This window comes from Panthera tigris, chromosome B2 (genome assembly GCF_018350195.1).
Source record: "Panthera tigris isolate Pti1 chromosome B2, P.tigris_Pti1_mat1.1, whole genome shotgun sequence".
Lineage (NCBI taxonomy): Eukaryota > Metazoa > Chordata > Mammalia > Carnivora > Felidae > Panthera > Panthera tigris.
In genome coordinates this window covers 88,450,673-88,456,672 of record NC_056664.1, presented here as the reverse complement: position 1 = coordinate 88,456,672, position 6,000 = coordinate 88,450,673, and the positions used below count along the sequence as shown (strand labels likewise).

Below are 6,000 nucleotides of genomic sequence, written 5' to 3'. Positions count from 1 at the left end.
CATCATATATTATAATAGTACATTTGTTATGACTAAGAAACCAACATTGGTACATAACCGTTAACTAAATTCCATTACTATTTTGCTAGTTTTCCCACTAACATCCTTTTCATGTTCTAGGATCCCATTCAAAATACCATGTTATATGTAGTCAACCAAGTGTCCATCTGGTCTGTGACAACTTCTCAGTTTTTCCTTGTTATGTTTTTTTCCCATTAACTTGACAGTTTGTTCAGGTGTTTTGTAGGCTTTCCTGGTTTTTCTGATGTTTCAAGGTCAGACTGGGTTTATGACTTTTGAGGAAGAATATCATGGAGATGAAGTACCCCTTTCTCATCACAGCATATCAGGGTGCATGCTAGAACTTGATTTATCACTGATGCTAATTTTCATCTGGCCAAGATAGTGTTTACCAGGTTTCTCCACAATAAAGCTTTTTTCTCCCTTCCATATTCTTTGGAAGCAAGTCACTAAGCTGCCCACACTCAAAAGAGACTGAAAATTAAACTTCAATTCTTTTTTAAAATGTCTAGTTTTGCATACAATTTTTACCACATATATCAGCTCAGTTCATATACTTTATAAATAAATATCTTTATTTTTCCTCTTTAGGAGCAATTAAATAGTAACGAGTAAGCATCTCTTCAGTATTCAAGGTTTTTCCATCTTAATAAAACCTTGTAACGAGATCAATATAATGCAAACTTTAAAAAAGTGGTATTGTATCTACTGAAAATAAAAGTAACCGAGTAAGGGAGATGTGAGAGCATCTCGTTCATGAGAGGTAATGGTCACAGTTTCCAAACGTTGTGAGGGAAATGAGTTTGCAGGACGGATTTGTATCTGGGGCAGAAGAGGTTTGCAAATTTGGTGAATTATGCCTCTAGAGCGCCTGTAATTTATTTTCCGCTTTTGCTCTGAGGACCTTACCACCCCTAGGCATCACCTGACCCACCAACTCTGGACTGCAAAAGCCCTAGCAGGAGTACACTACAGATGGCAGGCTGGCGCGAGGAAGGGATTACTCCTGCAGCGAATTTAAACCACTGCCTGCTGGGGAGTAACTGGGCGATTTATAGGGCAAGACTGAGTCTGGGAAGTCTGTAGGAAGCTCCTCCCCTCAGCCTAGGACAGGGCGGTCCAGACTCCGCGCAGCGTCTCAGGCCAGAGCGGCGCCCCACCTCTCCCCTAGCTCCGCCCCTTCCCCGTCTCGGCCCCGCCCCTCCTCGTGGCCTTCGCGTCTTCCTTCCGGGTCGCGCTGGGCCGCGCTCGCCGCCGCCGCGCCGCAGCGCGGGACTCTGGGAGCCGCCCCCGCGCCGGTGTCTCCCGGTGCCGCCTGGGTCGCTGGTGAAGCCCACGGCGCGCACCTCTCCCGGACCCTACAGGGTACGGCCCTTCCTTTACTTCTTCCTCCTGCGGGTCTCCGTCTTCCTCCTTCGGCGCTGGGGCGGGGCCGGGCCAGGGCGGAGCGCCGCGCTTCGGGGAGCCTGGGCGCAGGGCAGAGGTCCCCACCGATCGCCCCTCCCCCGAAGCCCGCGTCCCGCTGCGGAGCTTGCTGGGCACCTGTGAATGGCTTACGTGCCTTGGGTGCTGCTTCTCTGTCCCGCTCTGTCTGCAAGACGTGAGGCGTGCCGGCGTTCACCCTGCCTAGGGTTGTTTACACCGCGGTGTCCCTGGGCCGTGCTGACCCAGCAGCCACCCCGTCGGCCACCTGCCCGGCTGTGTACTTGTTGCTCTTGTGCGTGTTGCCTTGACTCCCCTCTGGCATCGATGGTTTTTGACTAATCAGGCCCATGTCTTCAGGGCTGCCACAAGATACCGGCAGTTTCTATGTTTAGGGGTGTCCTTAGAGTGTCGTGTTGACTTTAACCACCCACTGGGCTTCCTTGTCAACCTGTTTACAATGGGAGTGATTTTGGATTGCCTTGATGGTTCCCAAATGCTTATTGTCACATAGCCTCAAGAGGCCGTCACTGATTGAAATATATACGGATAAATAGAAAGTTAAGGTGATATAAACCTGTGGTCAGGTAGTGGCGTTGACAGGATACCGTGTTTGGCGTTATGCCGTGGAGGACTGACTCTACGCCAGGGGCTGTGATCTTGCTTGTTCCAATTTGGTTGAGGACACAAGCTGCCTTTACTGCTGCCTGGCCTGTATTCCTCGGTATCAGGCACATTTTATCCTTAAAAAGCTCACCTAATGCGTCTGTAGATCTGTACTGCATATTGTAGCTGTTGGTTAAGTAAAGGGACATTTTCCTAATACATCATCAACTATCCTATAGTCCTTTATTAGATACTAAGTTATTGGGAGAAAGAGACGGTGTACTGGTCTTCCTAGTGGCAGTGTGCATCACCCTATGGTAGGAACTCTCTTACTTCTCATTGAATTGGATTCTTCTTTTCATGCTTCTTTTCTGAGTACCAACTTCTTACACTGTCTCAAATGTTGGCTTTTCTGAACCTTCAATTTCCTGCACTTCTCTTCTGTTACTGACTTGAAAAGCAGGGAGGTCAACTCAATGTAAAATGGTTAATTTCTTCTTTATAATGCTGTGATCTAGTGATGCAATTATAGTACTCTGTACGTGGCATCTTAAAATATTGCTAACTGCTTATCTTTTACTTTGAACATGGTCAGTTAGCAAAAACTGCCCCTTTGTTCTTTGCTCTCTTAGTCTCTGCCTTAATTTTCCTAGGATCAACATTCTGTCTTAAGGAGCTAACTTTGCTGCCCTCTTAGACCTTTTGCCACATGAGGGGTGTGTGTGTGTGTGTGTGTGTGTGTGTGTGTGTGTGTGTGTGTATGTATGTATTCACCTCTGTTTTTTTCTAGTACTTTTTTAATGTTTGTTTATTTTTGAGAGAGCACCTACAGGTTCTTGTGTAGGAGGGATAAAGAGAGGGAGAGAGAGAATCCCAAGCAGGCTCCTGTGTTCTCGGCACAGAGCCAAAGGCCAGGCTTCATCTTACAAATTGTGAGATCACAACCTGAGCTGAAATGAAGAGCAGGCACTTGACTGAGCCAAGCAGGTGCCCCTCTTTAAGTACCGTTAATGATCTTATTCTTCCCATCTATAAATCTTTAACCTACCTCAAGAATATTTTCATGTGAGAAAGGAAGTAGGGCGCTTTCCCCCACCCAAAATTGTTAGCCAGTGATCCCATCTTTATTTGTGGGATTCTGTTTTTTCCTACTGATAACAAATACTCCCATTTATCCAAGGCCTTAATTCTTGTGTATTCTTAGGATGTTTTCTGAACTGTTGTTCAGTGATCTCTGGCTTCTTGTGCTGATACCGTGCTGCTTTTCTTATTCTAGCTTTATAATGTGTTTAATATTTAGTGATTAAAATAGTGTCTGGTATGTTGTAGGCCACTAAATATTTTTGGAATGATGACACTTGGTAGGGGTAACTTGATTTCCTTGTTACTCCTCTCTGCCCCCCCCCCCCCTTAAAGTCTCTTGTCTATTCTTGAAATTATTTTTTAGCTAGACTTTTTCATGGTGAGTTGAATTATTAACCATTGTTAGATAATAAATCCCTTTTCTTGGTACCTCAGAACTCGCCATGTAGAGTTGCTCCTCAGAGTTGTAGGTAGAAAAGCAGCTGTTCAAAATCCTCCTGTCTCTAGACTTTGCATTATGTTATTTACCAGTAAGTGTAGTGTGTCTCGTCAGCTATGACTCAGGACTTTCTCTACCTCGTTTCAGCAGCTCTGAGGGATAAGTGCCGATAAAAGTGATACCCAGGACAGCCCCATGTCCATTTGTATTTTACCATCCCAACTGGACATCTTAAATGTAATGAATTTTCAAGTGCTGCTGTAATAGATCCTCAGAAACTTTATTAGATTATAAAATAAATATATACATTCTTCAAAAAAAGTCAAGTAATACAGAAGTAGCCAGAGGAGAAAGTGAAAGTGTTGTGTGCCCACCTACCCCATAACTCCATTTCCCAGAGATCATCATTGTTTAATTATTCTCTCTCCTTCCGGACGTTAAAAATACATATGTATAAGTCTACATTTATTTCATAAATGGCACTGTAATATATATATATATATATATATATATATATATATATATGTATATATGTATATATATAATTTTCTATAATTTCCAGCTAGTAATAATTGATGAGCATCTTTCTATGTCACTGCATTTAACATTATCTTTTTAAAGTCTTTTTGGTATTTCAGTGTAGGAATAACCTAAAATTTATTTAACTGATCCCCCTGTTGATATTTAGGCTATTGCAAATTTATTTCTATCAGAGACAAACTGCAGGGATCATTTTTGTATGTATATGTTTATTTGCACTTTTGTTTATTTCCTTCGTGTAAATGCTTAGATAAGCAACTGCTGGGTCAAAGGCTGTATACATTTTAAATTATGATAGATTGTCATATTGCTCTTCAAAAGGTATTGGAAGAGTAAATTTATATACTTTATAAGAATGCTGCTGCTACCATATCATTGCCAAGATTTGTCACAGATCTGAGATTTTACCCTATTTGCAAACCAACAGTTTCATGGATACTGGCAGAAGACACGAGACTCCTGGGCCAGAGACAAAGCACAGCAACAGCAGTAACCAGAGTATCATCGTTTTCTTGTGCTTCCTTGAACCCCAGTTTCTGTGGGGTGATGTGATAAGGACTAGGTGACTCTAGCACACACAGTAGATTGCATTATAGGACAGGAAGCCTGAGTGTAGGAAACCTGAATCTTTCATTATGGGCTGCAAGTAAACTTGCTTAATCTTTGCCCTACAGAGAGGCATTATATTTGTTTTGCTGGTTAATAAGCAAACCTGCCCTCTGCTCCAAAGGGAAACCTCTCTTTACCATGGACGTTTGCTATGTAGACATCCTTGAAAAAATAATCTGGAACAGAGGCCATCAGTGCCTCTGCTTATAAGACCTACAGAAACATGAGAGACCTGTGAAGAATTGTCTCAAAACATAGCTGCTAAGATGATACCATCATTTTTACTTTTTTTTACATTTTAGTAATTTTATGGATGAAAAATGCTATTTTTTTACTCTTAATTTTTATATTTCTTTGCTTATTGGTGGAGTTAAATATCTATAAATGTTTACTGATCATTTGTATTCTTTTGTAACTTACATGTTCTTCCTCTTTGCTTAGTTTTCTGTTGAAGTATTTCTGTTTTTCTTAGTGGTTTGTAATAGTTCTTTACATGTTGTGGCTCTTAGTGACTTGGTATACCATTTGATAATATTTTTTTTTCGTAGTCTATATTCTTTTAATGTTTCTGGGAACTTTTGCTATATATACATTTTTATAGTATTTATGTTGTCAGTTCTGTTGTTCTCTTCATGACCTCTGAATTTCTACCCCAAGATTATTAAGATACTTTGTACATATTCTCTTAATTGGATATTTTGTATCATAAATTTAGATTAAGAAATAGTTGCTATGTTAATATCCTAAATTTACTTTTCTAAATACCTGGATATTTTTCTAAAACATTTATTTTCATAAGCCATCCTTTCCCTGTTGTTTTCATTTGACACATTTATTATGTTATATTATTTTTTCTTCAAAATTGACAAATTAGTAAGTAAAATATGTTGGTTTCCTACTGTGACTACGAATGTGGTTGAATTTATCCTATGTGTAATCGCTTGGATTTTAATCTTAACAAAATACAAAATATCCTTTTTTCCTTGTTTAATGATTTTTTTTGCCTTGAAGTCTATACTGTCTGATATTACTGTTGGCATCTCTGTCAGTTTTGTGTGTGCCAGATCTATATTGCCCATGTTTAATTTTAATCAGCCTACATCATTTTGCTTTACTTGCCTCTCTTGTAAACCTCAGACATCATATAGCTGGACGTTTCTTTCTCCAGTCTTTCCCCTGTCTTAAACTGAAAGTCTGTAAAAGAATAATTATAGATTCACATGCAGTGATAAGAAACAATATAGAGAAATGCCTATGTACACTTCACCTAGTTTCCTCCT

At 40.6% G+C, this 6,000-nt stretch overlaps 1 protein-coding gene across 3 annotated transcripts in view; it reads left to right on the top strand.

Moving 5' to 3' along the window:
- Positions 1 to 1,267: 1,267 nt before the first annotated feature.
- FBXL4 (F-box and leucine rich repeat protein 4) overlaps positions 1,268 to 6,000 on the top strand; it is an 82,770-nt gene continuing 78,037 nt past the window's right edge. For all 3 annotated transcript variants that reach the window (XM_042986854.1, XM_042986853.1, XM_042986856.1), the window contains exon 1: positions 1,268 to 1,386. The gene's annotated coding sequence lies outside the window, so the exon portion shown is untranslated. The remainder of the gene's footprint in view (positions 1,387 to 6,000) is intronic.